We start from the raw sequence: 18,535 nt of genomic DNA, 5'->3' as shown, positions 1-18,535 counted from the left end.
GCCTTCAGAGCTGGGTGCCTGGCCAACAGTCGCCTCTGTCCAGCCACCCAGCTCCGAAGGCAGTGCCAGCAGAAGTGCCTGATATATAAAAAAAAAAGAAAGGGTGGCAGGGAAGAGAGAAAAGAACATTAGCTTGAGTCAAAGAACTGATTGGGAAACCAATGCATAAGTGCAAATAACTTAATTCTTTATGTGTTTTAAATTATTTAGTTCTTTCTTCCCTTATAATCTGTATGAACCTTTCAGTTACTGAGATTGTTCTCAGGCAGAGATGCAGGTGACATTATCTCAGCCACTCAAGCTTGCTGTTCTATAAACGTTGCTCTGTCAAAAACACTAATCAAGACACTCACCTACTTGTTTACCTACTTACCTAAAACATTTCTCATGTCAGTGTTTATGTCAGAAAGCCGTATCAAATATTTACCTGAATGCACATGGATTTGCTTAGATGTTTCTTTCTATGTCTCTAAGGTATTATGGCGGGGAATGGAGCAGGATTCATTTTATGTTTAACCACTCATTTATGTGAAACTGCCAGAGACAACAGGGAGCATGCTACATAATGAGAAAATTATCCCAGGTTAACTTTGTTATTATATTCTTCTGCTGACAAGAACAATATGTATGCCATATTCACTAGGTTTCAGATGGCGGATAAAAGCCCTCAAGTGTTCTCAACATAGGCTTCAACTTAACTAACAAATACTAGACAGTTAATAATACAGTAGCTAAAGCTAGGCCTTTTAAGGAACACTTAACCTTTTAATACATAGCTCCATTGCTTTACAGCACTGACAATCAAAATCATATTGGCGCAATTGTTTCTAGTGGCCTCATTAGGCTGAAATTCAGCCAGGCTCCCATCACATAGAGCAGCACAGCTTCAGTTTCATAAAAGGTCACATTTCAGTAACAAATGTATTAACCAGAGGAGACCCTTCGCCTCCAGGCTCCAATTGTTACATTATTTTGTACATTAGAATGTCACTTAAGCGACTTTTTACAAAGTGAAGGGTCTTAAAGATATCAATGAAAATGATACTCTGTGCATGAATGGGAACATAGAAGGTCCTCAGGATACAGCTTTAGAAACTACGTAGTAGTTATGCTGTAATGAAGGTATCTAACGGAAAGGGAGGGAAAGGAGAATGCTTATCTTCTTCAGCATAGAGGTCCATAATGTGGAGGACTGTTAAAGAAATCCCAGTTAAAGAGATCGTCTGAAATGTTCAGTCAGTGCAATAACATTCAGAACTGCTATTATGCTTCCTCCAAGAATCTCAAAGTGTTTCCCAGATGCTAATTCAATGAGCTGTGAGGTATCTGTTATGACTGATTTTCAGACGGACAAACTAAGCCACAGAGGCCTATAGGTTCCTGACCTCCACCAAGGAGTATGGAGGAGACCAAATTAATATCCATTCATTAGAGTGGCAGGATCTGTGCTGAAGGAATATGCTGCAGCCACGGCAGTGCAGCAGAAAACAGAAGCCATGCTGCCATTGGTTCGCTACCCCCCCAGCTTCACTCTGTGAAGTTACAGCAGGAGTTCACATTGCCTAAGGCACCATTAACTCTCCACAACTGTTCCTGCAGATTGGGGAGCGCTGAAAAGTGGGCACGACACTGCATTGTTCAGGCTCTCCTCAACTGTCCCCTCCCCAGTTCTTACTCTCACCCTACACAGCTAGATGAAAGATTAGCCCAGAGATGATCCTTCCTGCCGCTGGAGTGGAAAGAACATATGGGGCCAGTGAGATTAAGTTTCCAGTAGAGCTGGAAACAGAGCACAGAAGTCCTGACTCCCACTCCCCGGCAGTATTGTGAATTTTACAAAACATCATCTTCCACTTATACTCCTCAGTTCAAATTGATCCTTCCCCAAGTGCAAACAGAAAAGGACAACGGCACAAAAGTTCCAAGGGGTAGGCTGTTTCCCCTCCTTTTTTTCTGTAGCAAAAGGAGACAGTAAGGCAAAGTTACAGTCTAGCCAAATTTTCTTTAGAGGTGGAGATCCTCTCAGCCCAGGCTCCTCAAAGCCCCAGTGCCACAGAGCCTGCCTCCAGCTAAGGAGAAGCTTCACGCCAAGCCTCTTGGTGCCTCTCTGAAAATCAGACAGTGGATGCTGCTTGACTGATGGGATGAGTTTCCTCCCCTCTAGGGCTGAGCATCACAACTCCTGCAGGTTTGGGGAGAAAAGGATCATACTCTGCAAAAATGGAGACTCCAAATTCTGGCCTCAGATATCTGTGGGGTTGCAAAAGTGTAAATAAGGGTGTAATGTGGCCTATTATGGGACAGTGAGATTAGCTGCTCCCAGTCCCTTGCTGCAACCAGAAAACCACACTGCACACCACTGGTGGTATCAAGACACACAAACTCTGTGGGTCAGACTCTGCCTTTGGATACATACATGGCTCCCACTGACGTCCATGGGAACTGCAACAATACATATCCACCCCTTGATATAAAATAGCTGAATGTCTTGACCTCCAGGACACTATGTAAAACTCATCTTTTGAGCAGGCACTTAGGGAGTGCTCAGATGATTGAGACTTGGAGTTTTTTTGCAATCTGAGGGTGGCGTTATTGTGTTTTGTTGTGTTTCCTTGCTGACACAATGGTTGCTTTTTGGTGAGTGGGTTTTGCTGCTCTTTTGTTTGATCTTTATTTTTTTTTATTGCTCTGGTTTGCATTTTTAGTGGATGTCAGGGCGTGCAGAGCCTGGGAGGTGTGTCTTTTCTGAAGTCTAAATCAAAACAAATATCTGAGGGCAGACTATAACCCATACCTTCACATGTCACTATGAGAATGTTCAATTTCAGTTCCTCCTTCAAAAGTCATAACTAGCTGTAACGCATGGGTGGGAGGGAGAGAGAAATCTCAAAGCCCCTGCAAAACATTGCTCCATGATTCTTAAGTTTGAGACAACAGAAGAGGATTTTGCTAAAAGAAAAAAAATGACTGTGGAGTAAAATTCCACCCTCAAACCCAAGCTTGAGGAAGAGAGGGGAACGCAGTCCTTAATGAAGAGTCTTGGGATCGCTTTGCCCAGGTTTTTAGCCTTTTTTATTTAAACTGAATTTAGTGATTTTGTATTAAACTACCGTTGGCTCAGCTTCTGTTGCTACAGTTTCAAGTTCAGAGTGAAAAATCTTCTCTCAAATTTGGAGACTGCAGGAACACATGAAGACCAGGGACAGTGACCACGGATGCAATCACAAGTATGAAGTCTTATCTGTACTACAACTTTTATTAAAGCAATAAGTAAAAGCAGTGGCTCTCAAACTTTTTACTGGTGATCCCTTTCACACAGCAAGCCTCTGAGTGCGACCCCCCCCTTATAAATTAAAAACACTTTTTTATATATTTAACACCATTATAAATGCTGGAGGCAAAGCAGGAATTGGGATGGAGGCTGACAGCTCGTGACCCCCCATGTAATAACCTCACGACCCCCAATTTGAGAATCCCTGAAGTAAAGTTACAATTATTCATGCATATATAAATCCCACGAAAAACCAAGCAATGACTAATACTGTAATCATACTCACATCCCCAAAAATATTCTAGGATCTTGCTGATCTCTCAAGAGATGATCAATAGAGGGTGGTTCCTGTTGAGATTTCCCCTGGGTCTTCCACTTTTATCCAACCAGACTACCTCTTTTATATTGTTGTTCTGATTGTGCCTAACACCTTATGCATGTGTGTGAGGGTTTCAACCCTCTTTTCCTTACCTGTACTTCCACACCCCATGAATTTTGGATGGCCCATTTTTCATACATTGATGTCTTAGTTCCCCGTATTCTCATTAACATTTATGCACAGCATGTGCCCATGGTAACCTGGGGACAGAACAGAACTTTCCGTGATGTTACAATCAGGTGTTTTGTTGTCTATTGCAGTCTATTTTTCCATATCACCACTTACTGGCATTCCTTCTAGCAATCCTGTAACCTTACTGGATTAGGGTTATTCCTAGGTCACCCATTCATGCCAAGCATTCTTAAACCTGTGGCCTAGTATGACTAAGCTAAAATCTTACAGGCTTCAGCCGGTAGCCTTGCATTATAGCCATTCTTTACTTATATACACACGCTTCACTCCTAAATACCTGTCAGTCTTATACTTCTATAATCCTATAATTTAAATCTCTTTCGCATAGATTAATTATAGATGAAACAGTATATGCGCTGTCCATAATGCTAAATAGCACATGATAAATGGATGATCAAATGAACTAACTGGCTACAGTTCCAATAAATATGCTGATTGAAAATAAACAGGTGAAAAGTAAAAATGCTACTGCAAAAGTAAAGATTGTTTGTGTTCAAACTGCACTGGAGAAATTAGTCAAGGGCAGTTCATCCTTGTGAAAATATGGCCTGTCACACTGCCAATTCAATAAGACTTTATGAAGTAAATGCTGGTCATACAAATCAAAGATACCTACAAGCAACTTCGAAGGTGAATGTCAAAGATTTGCAAGTTCAAAAACTGTTTAAGATTTGACTCAAACAATGACACAAGACAACAAAAATAAAATTAATAAATACTTGAATAACAGAATATTTCTTGGTTCATTTCTCATCACTTACTGGATTCACCAAGGCTGGACATCACATGCCCTTTCTCCTACTTTATTTTTTCTTGTGTTTCCACTATAACCATTGCTAATCCCACACGTACTTACTTTGAGAAAAAGGAGGGGAACTTAATCAGGATATTTAAGGACAGTTCAAATAGCAACACAAGGTTCTCACCTTACTCCGTGATCCTAGCCTGCTATTTGCTTTATTGATCAGGTTCTATCCCACACATTTATGTTAGAAGCAGCTTCACAGGCAAAGAAAATCTGAACTGCCTCCCCAAGCATGAATATATTGAATATGCCACTAGTCTGATTAGTTGTTGGGTTTTTTTAAATCAGAACTATAACAAAAACATTTTAAACAAACAAAAAAAGGGGGGGTGAGCAAAAAGATTTTCACTGGAATGTTTCATTTTTGTCAAAATTTTTAAGTTTTTCAACAAAAAATTGAACTACATTTCTTTTGCTAACTCTTTGCAGGTTCTGGTTAAATAATTCTAGTTTTTAGTTTCCACAAGAAAACCTATTTATTTGTTTTTACCAAAAGTTGTTTTCAGAAACTGAACTTTTTCTGTTTTCACTTTTTCCAGAGCTACTTTTAAAAAAAGTTCTCAAAATTTTCCACCAAAAAACCTGACCTTTTTCAATCAGCTCTTGACTTCCCCTCACTCTCCACCCCCAATCTCTGGAATCATAGAGCGCCTCTTCCTTGATTCTATCTACCTACCTATAATCTATATCCCTATCTTAGGTACTTACATGGCCCCTACTGTTGTACAATCTTCAATGCATTTAACCTCTCAGCACCTCTGTGAGGTGGGCCTCAGTGTAGCCGAACAGAGGTGGAAGACTCAGTCTCCCAACAAACATACATACTCACCTGTGTGACTACCAGGGACATCGGAAGTTAAAATTATTTTTCAAAATCAAATGAACTCTATGCAGCAAATACAAATCGTCAGCTGTGATGTTAAAAATAGCAAGAGTTAGTAACAGGATGAGCAGTTTCTGAGTCAGACCCTCCAAACCCCAAACAAAGCTGAATTCAGGATAGAGTTGGCAATTAAGATCCACTGTGTATTGATTCATTTCTATTAATAATTAATAGTATGTTTTTGACTACTCTGTGTATCTGCACCCGGACTCCACAATCCAGAAGGTGCAATCCCTAATGACACTCCACACTTATTGGCACCCATTCAAGGAATTCAGACCATTTTGAGGCTTAATTCATTAGTACTTTTACTGCTCCTTCTCTGTAGGTAATTATCCCAATTTTGCACGACTAAATGATGCAAGCAGAGATTAAGAGCCTGATTTCTAAATTATGTGCACAACTACATGTGAAAAAATACACTGCATCTGCACCCCTACTTTAAACATGCAATTTGAGTCACTACAGGTGTGAATCAAAACATTGTATGCAAATGGGACAGATATTCATCATGAGCTTGATTCAGAGCCCACTGAAGGCCACGGCTACACTAGAAAGCAGCACTGGTAAAAGTTCTTCCGGCATAAAGCTGCAGCCGTCGCTATTTTGTGAGAGCACCACATTTGGCTGCCATAGATGGTGCAGTGCATTCTCATATCACCAGGTTGTATTGGCAAAAGTCGTGCTGCACTGGTAGGCATCCCAGTGTCCCTGACATCACTGTCTGGTGCATGGCCCTATGGGAACTTTTTTTGGGTGCACAGTGGGATACCACCACTCATCTCAGGGAATTTTGGTATTTAGGGGTCAAGTTCACATAATTTCCTCTGATCCATCCCATAATCCACTCTTTTTCACACTGATTTTCTGTTGCTCTGCCATCTTGCCAGGAGAAGTGTGACTGCCGAACAGCTCCGCGAAGTTCTCTCATCCGTTAGAGAGAGGATGACCTATTCTTTTGTATTTGTGGAACCTCAACAACCACCACTGCAACCAGACACGCAGCAGCGAAAAGAATACTGAGGTGAAGTGGATGATGCAGAGAATGAAAGTTACCAGCTGCTTCAGGCATTCACTGACCAGCAGCATACTGTGGAGTGGGTTGCAACCTTGGATTGCTATGGGTTTGTAGGCAATCAACTCAGTATTGGCGAATGTACATTGGGGACGGTTGTCATTCAGGCATGCAAGGCCATTAAACATGTCTTTTGGCACAGGACTGTGACTCTGGGCAATGTGCAGTAACTGGGCTTCCCTAATTGTAGATGCATGTCCTGATGGAAAGCACAGCCTGATTCTACCTTCTTCCTCCCCCTGCCATTCCTCTGATTACGTAAACAGAAAAGGGACTTTTCCAAGGTTATGCAAACTCTGGTAGATCCCTGTGGATGTTTTACCAACATGAATGTTGGTTTATCAGGGATGGAACATGGTGCTCGCATCTTTAGGAATACATAACTTTTTCAAAAAAACTACAAGGAGGGACATTTTCCCCAAACCACCATGTTCACATTTGGTGGGGTTATAATGCCAATTGTGACTCCTGAGGACTCAGCCTACCCCTTTTGCTTTCCTGGCTCATAAAGCTAGGCAATGGGCAACTGGTTGGCAGCAAGGAAAGATTTAACTGTCTAGTGGTTCTTAACCTGTGGTGCAATCAGCACACAGCTGCGGCCCATGTGACATCATCAGGGCTATACAGGGAGTATTGGATGCAATCTACATAACACATTATGGGCCACATATGTGGCCCACAATGGTAAATAGGTTGAGAACCACTAGCAGCTGCAGGATAACTATGGATTGTGTATCTGACAGATTAAAGGAGCAGTGGAGATGTATCACTAGGCTGGATCTCAGTGAACCTAACATTCTATTGTTATTGCTGCATGTTGTGTTTTTACATAATGTATGTGAGGCCAAGGGGAAAATGCTACCAGCACGGAGGAGAAGGAAAGTGGAAAGACTGTCTGAAGATGTTGAATATCCTAACACAAGGGCATCCAATCGACGGAAGTTGTAAGAACACACTTGACAGTGTGCCATAGGCAAACAGTGTGCTGCTTTGTCCATTTTTTGTCACTTTGTGCGTATATGGTACATGTCCAGGCTATGGATATTTATGAACTTTTATGACTCTTAGGAGGAATTAGTGACTTGGAGGGCAGGGGGGTTACATCTCTATCTTGTAGAGAAAATAAATGTTTTTCAAAAACAGTGAATCTTTACTGTACAGTAATAAACAAACTACTAAAAAAAAGTGCAAAATGCTGACTGCTCTGAACTGTATCACAGGTTAGTGTATGTGTACTCATAGCAGTCCTCATTGTCCACTGGTGAAGTATGGAAGGGAAAGTGTTTCAGGGAATTTTGGTGCCTTGAGGAAGGGTTTATGCTGTGGCCCAGAAGCAGGAATTGTCCACCTAGTGGAATGGCTGCTGAGGTGTAGGCCTCTGCATGCTCTACTCCATAAAATGTTGGAACATCTGTGTTTATCTGAGGTGCTGCATGACGTTTTGGAGAACTTCTGCCCTTCTGCCTTTCCTCCAACTTTTGTTCCTTTCATGCCCTGGTATCATGGGCTCCAAACTCAAAAATATTAAACAGCTCAAACAACAAATCCTCCCTTGTCCATTTCTTTTTTCTCCTTCTCATGGTCAGACTTTCAGCATATGTGGAAGGGATGGTCCTCAAGGATACCCCAAACCAGGTTCACTGATAAACAACCAGACAGATAGCCATTGTTAGATTTACAGAGCTAGCACACACCAAAAGATAAATGCCACAACTATTTAAATTTTCCCCCATATAGATCTACATAAAAATATGAACAAGGTCACACTCACAACTGCTTGCTTCAGGGCCATGTAACACCACATGCACACCATGAGGAGTATACGGAGGTTTTTTCCAAACTCTCTTGCCATGATGGGCCAGGTGTATAGGTCCTGGGTTACTGTAGGAATAGTGTAGTAAACACTGCTATACTTATTACAGACAGTGCTGATCCTGGTGGATATAGGGTCCCAAAGGTCCAGAAAAAGCAACTGCTTGAGATGGTTTGCAGTTGCCAGGCCTTTATGCTGTCAGTCTCTTCACAGCAATGGTAACAGATTATTGAAGAGTGTCATGGAAAAACAAGGCTAGTCTTGCTAAAATTGCACAGGCAAAGATCAAACAATACTTCCTTGGATTTTCAGTCTGGAAAACCAAAATATTGTATTTTGGGTTAGAAAACCCACATGCAATAAATTTAGAATACTATTTCTGTAAAATCATATCGTCTGAATGTCCAGTTACTGTCTTGCTTGTAAGATTTCCTTTGTATTTCCAATGTAGATAATTTGAATGCTCAGGTACCAGTTTGTGTATACTTCATTTTCTGTGTAAAATGGTTTTCATCCTGCACATTTTTTAAAAAATGTGAATGCTTCAAAGGCTTCTGCTAAAGCATGTATTTGGGAGTGGTTTTTGACTGCTATCATTTTTGGCCCAGTTTTGCCAATGCATACTCTTAAAATAAACGACTTGACAAAAGAATTCCTTTGTTCCCTACCTGCATATGGTTGGCCACCATTATGGAAGAAGCACAGAGCAGAGGTAAAGTTTCAGGGGCAGGGAGCAAAGTGACATAAAAATGTGCATTAATGGTGGCAGTAGGTAATGCCTACCTGAGTCTCCTTCTCCTTGCTCAGTGGTTTCCCTCTCTGCTGTTGGCTGGGTCTCAAAGAGCACTAACTATCCATGGGCCTGTATCCTCCTCAGCAAGTTCTCTCTGTTTGGGTGTGTTATATCCTTGGGGGCAGCCAGTTTAGGAAGAAATCACTTGAGGCCAGACAGCAGACAGCTAACAAAACTCCCATTTTATTTACAGACACAGAGCTCACCCAACTGGCCAAAACCGGCTGGGCTATCCCCTAATAATCTAACTCAGTTGCGATAGGAACAAAAACCATGACAACCAAATAAACAACATATTCCTCCCCGCCTAATAAGAACATCCCCTAAATAAAACACACACTAGATTAGAGAAGGAGGGTAGACTGCCTCCATTCCCGGCTAAACCCTGGGGATTATTTTGCCCCATAACCGTGGGTTTGGCCTAGCCTAGATCCAGCTGATGAGGAGGCCTTCTGTCTCTAGGTGGATTACGGCGAACTTCTGGTGTTGTTGCACCCGAAAAATACCATGGGCTTTGGGTTCGCAGCACGAACAGGTGAGGAGGTGGTATTAGCTTGTGCTGGGCAAAGGGGTATTTTAGCCACCGGCAGTAATGGAGGAGAACAGACAGAAACAGGTGATTTGTGATTTGGTGTCTTACCAGAAGTGGTGAAGTCAGACCACTCAACTGCAGATGTGTCCTGAGGACTGGCATGACCTGGCAACAGCTGATTTACATGTTGCCGCCAGGTAAGATTCTCTGCAGTCCGGACTGTGTAAGAAACAGGTCCTGTTTGAGTGATGATTGTGGCAGGGACCCTTTTAGCTCTGGAAGTATAATTCCGAGCCAAAACTGGCTGTCCTGGGCTAAAGGTTTGCTCTTTTGCTCTGGGTGCCCATCTGATAACTTGATTTTGCTGCTGATGTTGCACAATTTGTCGGGGTTCAGAAGATTTCAGCAGATCAAAGCAAGTGCGCAGCTGTCGTCCCATCATTAGAAAGGCCGGAGATGCCTTGGTCATAGCATTAGGTGTGTTTCTGTAGGAAAGCAAGAAGGTATCCAGACGCTTTTGAATGGAGTGTTGTCCCCTTGCTGATTTTAAAGCGTGTGTCATTGTCTGCACAAATCTTTCAGCTAATCCGTTGGTGGATGGATGATATGGTGCTGACGTGATGTGGTGTATCCCATTTGCCTTCATAAAATTTTGAAACTCCTGAGAGACGAACTGCAGTCCGTTGTCGCTCACAAGTTGTTCTGGCAGACCAAAACGACTAAAAAGAGTCCTTGTAGTTTTTGGATAGTACTCTCTGCAGTAGTGGACTGCATTATAGAGACTTCTGGCCATTTAGAATGGGCATCTACTGCCACCAAGAACATGCTTCCTTCAAGGGGGCCAGTGAAATCAATGTGAATACGTTGCCACGGGTTTTCAGGCCAGTCCCATGGGTGTAGGGGTGCCCACTGGGGTGCATTCCTCACACCCTGACATGACATACAAGCTTTTGCCTTCTCTTCAATAGCACTGTCCAATCCAGGCCACCAAAAATAGCTTCGTGCAATTTCCTTTATGCGCACTATTCCACAGTGACCGGAATGTAGCTGTTCTAACATCTGTGATCTCAGTGGTGGTGGAATAATGACACGTCTCCCCCACAACAAACAACCAGATTGGACCGATAACTTCATCCTCCTGGACATGTAAGTAACAAGGTCAGGTGAGACCGGAGAGGTTTGTCAAGATTTTCCATGCATCACCAGGTCCATAACTTGGGACAATACTGGGTCAACGCAAGTTGCCTTCTTTATCTGAGTAGCAGTGATGGGTGTATTCTCTACGGGTTCAAAGTAGAAGATTTTCTTTTGGGCACTATCTTGATGTTTGACCGGCAAAGGCAACCTTGAGAGGCCATCTGCATTGCCGTGCAGAGTGGATTTCCGATATTTGATTTCATGTGTGTGTGCTGAAAGTAACAATGCCCAACGTTGCATACTACTAGCAGTTAATGGGGGAATGCCTGTGTAGGGTCCAAAAATTGACGTCAGAGGTCGATGGTCTGTGAGAAGAGTAAACTTTCGCCCAAACAGGTACTGATGAAACTTCCGAATTCCAAAAACAATTCCTAATGCCTCACGTTCGATTTGGGCGTAGTTTGTTTCTGCTTTGCTAAGCCCTGGTCTACACACAGCCCCTGGTTCGAACTAGGGTACGCGAATTCAGCTACGTGAATAACGTAGCTGAATTCGAACTACCCTAGTTCGAATGACTTACCGTCCAGACGCCGCGGAAGCGAACTCCGCGGCTCCAAGGTCGACTCCGGCAACTCCTCCTGCCGCGGTGGAGTACCGGAGTTCGAACTATCGCTTCCGGAGTTCGAACTATCGCGTCTAGATCAGACGCGATAGTTCGAACTCCGAGAAGTCGAACTCGCCGCGTCGACCCGGCGGGTAAGTATAGACGTGGCGTGAAGCAAAAGCAATAGGTCTCTCTTCTCCCGAAGGCATAATGTGTGACACGACTGCTCCCACTCCATAAGGGGAGGCATCGCAGGCCAATTGTAGGGGTAAGGATGGATCAAAGTGCGTTAGAACTTCAGAATTTAGCAATGCATCCTTAGCTTTGTTAAATGCAACATCACAGGCTTCAGTCCACTTCCAGGCCTTGTTCTGCCCAAGGAGCTCATGAAGTGGTTTTAGCAGTGTGGCTAACTGTGAGATGAACTTTCCATAATAGTTCAGTAGTCCTAAAAACGAGCGCAGCTGGCTTACATTTCGAGGTGGGGGAGCCTCCACAATAGCTTTAACTTTTGCAGGGGCCTTATGAAGACCTGCAGAATCAATGATGTGTCCCAAATATTCAACAGAGGGCTTGAAGAATTCACACTTGTCTTTGCAAACTCGTAGGCCATACTCTTCCAGTCTTTGTAGGGTAGCCTCTAAATTCTTTAAGTGATCCCCTTCATTTCTTCCAGTGACCAGGATATCATCCAGATAGCACTGAACTCCTGACAAGCCACACAAGATCTGGTCCATAGCCCTCTGGAACAGGGCGGGAGCAGACGTTATTCCGAAGGGTAGGCGACAGTATCGATAAAGCCCCTTATGAGTCACAATAGTCAACAGCTCTTGGGACTTTTCATCGACGTGCATCTGTAAATATGCTTGACTCAGATCAATCTTACTGAACTTTTGTCCCCCAGCCAGGCCTGCGAAGAGGTCATCGATGTGGGGAAGCGGGTATTGCTCTGCACACAACATTGGGTTGACAGTGACTTTAAAATCACCGCAAATCCGGAGAGAGCCATCTTTCTTCACTATTGGAATGATAGGAGTGGCCCATGAGCTATGGGTAACTGGTATTAGGACTCCATTGGTGACCAGGCGCTCCAGGTCCGCTTCGACTTTCGGCCTGATGGCATATGGCACAGTTCGGGCTTTCAGATATTTTGGTGGACTGTCAGGTTTAATGTTCAATGTCACAGTGATTCCCTTCATACTTCCCAAATCATTTCCAAAAACAGCATGTTTCCTTAGTATAGGGGTTAGACTGGTTTCTTCTTTAGTCATCCGGTGCACTTCTGCCCAGTTCAGCTGAATCTTCCCAAGCCAAGACCTACCCATTAAGGCTGGGTAATTACCTCTCACCACAAACAGTGGCAATTTAGCAGCCTGTCCATTGAGCTCCACCTTAACATCAATAGTGCACAACATGGGCACAGTTTCTCCCGTATACGTCTTCAGAACAGTTTTTGTTGCCTTAAGCGGAAGATGCTGTAGCTTTTCTTTATACACAGTCTCGGAGACCAGTGAGACGGCTGCACCGGTGTCCAGTTCCATGCGTATAGGTTTGCCATCCAACAACGGGGTTACCCAGTATTCATGTGAGCCCATTGCCAAAGACAAAACATGCAGTGGCACTTCCTCTTGCGATGAGGTGTCACTTTGATCATCCTGGGTCTGCTCTAGGGTATGCAGGGTTCCTCTTTTTGTTGGCCAGACCACAGGCCTCTTTCTTTTGTTTACAGGCACACTCAATGTGTCCCTTTTTGCCACAGTGTCGACACACCAGGTCCTTACACCAGCATTCTGATGCCAGGTGACCCAGCTTACCACAGCGGTAACATTCTTGACTCTGCACAGTTTTGTGGGTCGGTTCTTGTGACACTTTTTGCACCCTAGGGGATGCACCGATGTATTGCGCCTCCCTTGTAGCCAGTTCTATGGAGACAGCAATATCAACAGCCTTCTGTAAGGTAAGCTGAGCCTCTGTCAGTAGGCGCTTCTGTATAGCTTCACTGTAGAGGCCACACACTAACCTGTCACGCAGGGCATCATTTAACATCTCCTTAAATTCACAGTGTTCTGCTAGCTTTTTTAAAATTGCTACAAATTGTACAACTGTTTCATCTTCCTTTTGGTCTCTTTTGTGGAACCTATATCTTTTAGCAATTACCCGTGGTTTTGGGGAAAAATGGGACCCCAGGATTTCCACAATGTCACTGTAAGATTTAGTCGCTGGCTTAACAGGGTGTAGTAAGCTGCGTAGCAGGGAGTAGGTTTTAGCCCCTACAACACTTAAGAATATTGGCACCTTCTTCGCTTCTGTAATGTCATTTGCAATAACAAAAAGCTCAAAACGCTCAGTATACACATACCACTGCTCTATATTCTCATCAAAAGGTTCCAGTGGCCTGGTCAGAGTAGCCATGATTTTTAGTTTCACTTTCACAGTCAGTGCAAACAAGCAGCTTTTTTGTTTGTTTGTTTGTTCTTTACCTTGACTTCTACTTCCTTCTGTTACTGGAGCAGCACCGGAATCCCACCCTCGTCGCCACTTGTTATATCCTTGGGGGCAGCCGGTTTAGGAAGAAATCACTTGAGGCCAGACAGCAGACAGCTAACAAAACTCCCATTTTATTTACAGACACAGAGCTCACCCAACCGGCCGAAACCGGCTGGGCTATCCCCTAATAATCTAACTCAGTTGCCATAGGAACAAAAACAATGACAACCAAATACACAACAGGGTGCAATTTTGGGGTGCCTTCCTTTGGATGTCACTGTCATTTGTGGGCCCTCCCACAACCACTCAGTATCGAGCTCTACACACTAGCTATGGATTGGGTAGCACATCCTATTTTGTTGCTCTCCTTCGCTTTTGGTAAGACCGACACAGTTCCTTCCCCTTTGCCCGGTATTGGAACTTGTCCATATTTTGTACCCCAGCTTCGGCATTCCTTTGAAGTATGTGTATAACCATCTTTATTCTGTGAGAAACTGGCACAGAAACAAAGCACTAACTGTCACAGAACCATGTCTAATATTTTGTACTGATAGGCAGTGGGCGACAAAACTTAAAGGACAAGTACAGCCTGCAATTCTAACATCAAATCGACCAATTGAAGTAGCACATTATTAAGGAAGGGAAAGGCGGATAAATTATGGCCTTATCTCAATGGAGCCAAATTGATATCCACCACCTAAGAATCTGGCTCTGAGAGTCAGAACAACAAATGCAGCTTGTTTGTTTGCCAAGAAAGTTCTCTTCTGTACAGATTTCATTAAAAAAAACAACATGCTAGATTTCAAGGTGCTGGACTGATGGCAGCCACAGTGTAAGATCATACCCTATCATGTCTGAGAGAGAGCATCTCCTGGTGACAGTACTTCTGTTCTCATTATATAATCTGGCTCTAAATTCTGCAGTTCTAGCTTATCTTGAATCATAATAACCCCTTATATTCATGTAGTTCTCAAAGCATTTTGCAAATGTTTTCGGGCTCACCATTGAAAAAGCAGCCACTTTGGTGGAAAAAAGCCTTCATTCTGTACCAGAAACACTGCACAACAGGTAGTTAGTTTTTTAGGGGGAGAAGTGAAGAGTTACTATCCAACTGTATAGGCAATGGCGATTATAAGGAAGCATAATATTATGCTTATTTGGAATTTGGTCAGGCCACTATTTTAACAATATCTCCAGTCCTATGAAAAGTGCCAAGGGAATTAATTGACTGCAAGTATTCAGGGCCTCAATTTAACATGTCATCTGAAAGATGGATTTAATTACCACATAACCTGCATTCTGGTGTACAGGACAGGGTAATATTGTTTTACATTAGCGTTATTGAGCCTAGTTCTAATCAGTTGTGCCACTGTAAATTTGAAGTAACTCCATTAAAGTCAATAGATCTGTAAAACTAATGAGAGATTAGACTCAGGCCCACCATGCAATTTAATAATTACTGGTGTTAAAAATGGCCCAGTACCTCTCTGTACTGTTATCAGCTTGTTGCGTACGGACCCAATCACTGTTTCCAAGCCACCTGGGTGCGGATGGAGTCTAGTCACTGTTTCTAGCTCTGGAACACTAGGGCACACTCCCAGGCTCAGACTTCTTGTCTGACACCCTTCCCTGGGATATGGGTTGCTGCCTCCTACCCAACTTAGACCCAAAACAAGTGTTGGAGACCTGCCAAAGCCACTCCACTTAGCTGGAGCTCTAAGGGAGCATGTGGAAGTAGCTGGCACTTTGGCCTTCTAGTTTAACCCATTTGGAGACAACATGGCAGGATAGTTAGCAACACATGTTAGCAAAGGAATTGTCTTTACCGCACTCACTTTATTCTTCAAACACTCAAAAGTTACCAATTTCTGAAAGTAATAAAAGTCCTGAGATGCACCCTGACCCTTCCACAGTCTGAGGTTCAGCAGTGCAGGCAGAGTCCCTCCTGCAAGTCCTTTTTACATGTGGCTACGGTTGGCCTCTTGCACAGGGCAGAATCCCATTCTTAAAAGAGCCCCCTCTTTGAGCTCAAATAGAGACGCTCCAGACCCATGTTTAGCCCATTCTTGTGGGCCACCATGTAGAGAAGCCATTGTTCCATAGGGAGCCCTGTAGTTGAGAGACCATCAGAATTGATGGTCCTAGATTGCACAATTGATAGCGTCTCAGTAAATCCTTCAACAAGGTGTCAGACACCTTCCCTCGGCAGGGCAGCTGGCTGGAATGCAGCGTAATAGGCTTGCCCTGGGCAAGCTCGGACTTGTGCTCAACACATAGTACAAAAGAGATTTTATAATTTGATGAGGCTATACCCACTCTATCATTATCTGTACGTCCTGTTCGCTAATGCCACATGCAATTTAAAACAGATAAACAAATGGTATTGAATTATTAAAAAACAAAATAGGATTAATGAAGTCAACAACACAGTTCATTTTACAGTGAAATGCAGCCTACAAAATGTTCTAGCTAAACAAAAGTAAATTTTCCTTTTGTTTTCATTTCCTAAACTAAGAATTACTGTAGCACTTTTGATAACGGCATTCCTTGAAAGACGCATACTCTCAGCTATCACAAGCATTACAGTTTTAATACAACTTTGTTTATAGCGGTTGTAAATAAAGAATATTCATTAGTCAAGTGCCCAGTTTGACAGCAGCTTTGTTTTTACACAGATTGTTAAATTATGTATCCTGCTGATTTATTCATAGCCTTTGAGTGCGAAGCTTAAATACTGTATATGAAAGAGCTGCAAAAAATACTGGCCAAAAAATAAAAAGTCCAGGGATTCTGAGTTTTGGGGGAAAGGGCAAGGAGGACATGAATTAGCAGTTTTCTTCCACAGTTTTTCTTTTACAGGAGGATTCGAAGGGAGAATTTACACTGACCTGTAAACTAGAGAAACTGTGCTGCTGGTGATATTCCATAAGGAGCTTCATGCTGAGCAGTCAAACTAAGCCAAGTATGTTTCCGTTTATGTCTACACTACGGAGACTATGCTGCATAGCCTTGGGGTGTAGATGCAGCCTATACTGACAGAAGGGTTTTCTTCTATTGTATAGGAACACCACCTCCCTAAGTGAAGTTAGCTATGTCGATGGATGCCCTCTCCCATCTGCATAGCTGTCAACATTGGGGATTGTGTCCATATTGCTATGTCAGTCACGGGTGTGTTTTTTCCACATTTCTGACCAATGTAGCTATACTGATATGACTTTCAGTGTAGACCAAGCCTCGGTTTCACATAGGCAATGTTGGGGGGAAAATGATTGTAATGATGTACAACTGTCACAGGGACTTGTTCTCCTGCTTCAGGATACAAGCAACTCCCATTGATCTTTATGGGAGTATTCCCCTTCTTTTTTGTGGCTGATATTTACTTTTCCTTGATATGTTTTTGGATTGTAAAATGAGTGGATAATAGAAAACTCTTCAAGAGACACATACAGATAAACAGTGTTTTGGTTATTAATCCTCCCACAGACAACTGGCTGATTTGAAAAAAAAATACTCTGTTATTGCATACCTTCAGACTGATGGCTTTCAAGTGACACCAATCATATTATAGTGGAGCAATGCTCTAGGATTTCATTGGAGACAACATATATTCACATATTACCCTTTGATTTCAATATCTTTCTAACTCTGATTTGTACCATCTAACCACCAAAAGTTATCTGAATAATTCTTGTATATTATACACTTCAAATTAAATATGATCTGTGTTTATAAAACAGGATTGCTTCATTAATAAAATGCATTGAAAAGATATAGCTGTCTCAACAGCAATTTTGTCAGTTAAAATACAGTGATATAACTAGAGTTTCTCCACTTCAGTGCTTCTCATGAGGGAGTGAAATGCTTATTAAGTAGTGTTGTACATTATTCTCCAAATCTTCTTTTTATGTCTATTTTAAGCATTTGATTATTGCCTGGCTAATAATAGGTGTTTCTTTAGTCAAAGAACAGACTAGAGGAGATAGTATAAATTGTAGCATATAATTGTTCACTGACTGCCATTGATAATTCCTAGCTACTACGGTATGAAAATCTTCCTCTTATGTTAGTAGCTAATTTATCATGGACTAGTAATTAAAGCTGTGGGAATCACGAAAAACCCACAGAGAGCAATCTTATTCTATTTTATTTATTTATTTATAAAATATACGATGTTTGCTATACTCATGAATCTAGGCAAACCCAGGTAAAGTCAATGGCAAGAAATTACGCACAGAAAAGTATTTCATAGGTTTGAATTCCACTGAGGAGGGGCCCAATAGGCCTAGTGCCAATAATTATTTTGGAGACAGATGGGAATATGTCAAGGAGGAAGACCTTGAAGGGAACTATGATCAAGCAACATGAAGTGGCAGGAGACTATCTACCCATCCCTACAAGGACTAGCGTATTCCAAGCAAGACTAGACTTCCCAGAAAAATACTAGTGCATGTGGAAAAACTGGAACACACAGCTACTCTTAGAGTCTGATGGTATGAATTCAGAGTGCGTTCACAGATCATTTTCAAAGGAAAGAAAAAATAGGAAGAATCAATCTCCAGTCCTT

General features: G+C 42.5%; 1 long non-coding RNA gene across 1 annotated transcript in view; it reads right to left on the bottom strand.

Moving 5' to 3' along the window:
* LOC120384230 overlaps positions 1-5,536 on the bottom strand; it is a 33,398-nt gene extending 27,862 nt beyond the window's left edge. The window contains exon 1 of the long non-coding RNA XR_005588690.1: positions 5,477-5,536. This is a non-coding gene — a long non-coding RNA (uncharacterized LOC120384230). The remainder of the gene's footprint in view (positions 1-5,476) is intronic.
* Between the last annotated feature and the right edge of the window lie 12,999 nt (positions 5,537-18,535).

This window comes from Mauremys reevesii, linkage group 16 (assembly GCF_016161935.1).
Source record: "Mauremys reevesii isolate NIE-2019 linkage group 16, ASM1616193v1, whole genome shotgun sequence".
Taxonomy (NCBI): Eukaryota; Metazoa; Chordata; order Testudines; family Geoemydidae; genus Mauremys; species Mauremys reevesii.
The sequence above is the reverse complement of the archived record's forward strand: the minus strand, read 5'-3'. Positions and strand labels throughout refer to the sequence as shown.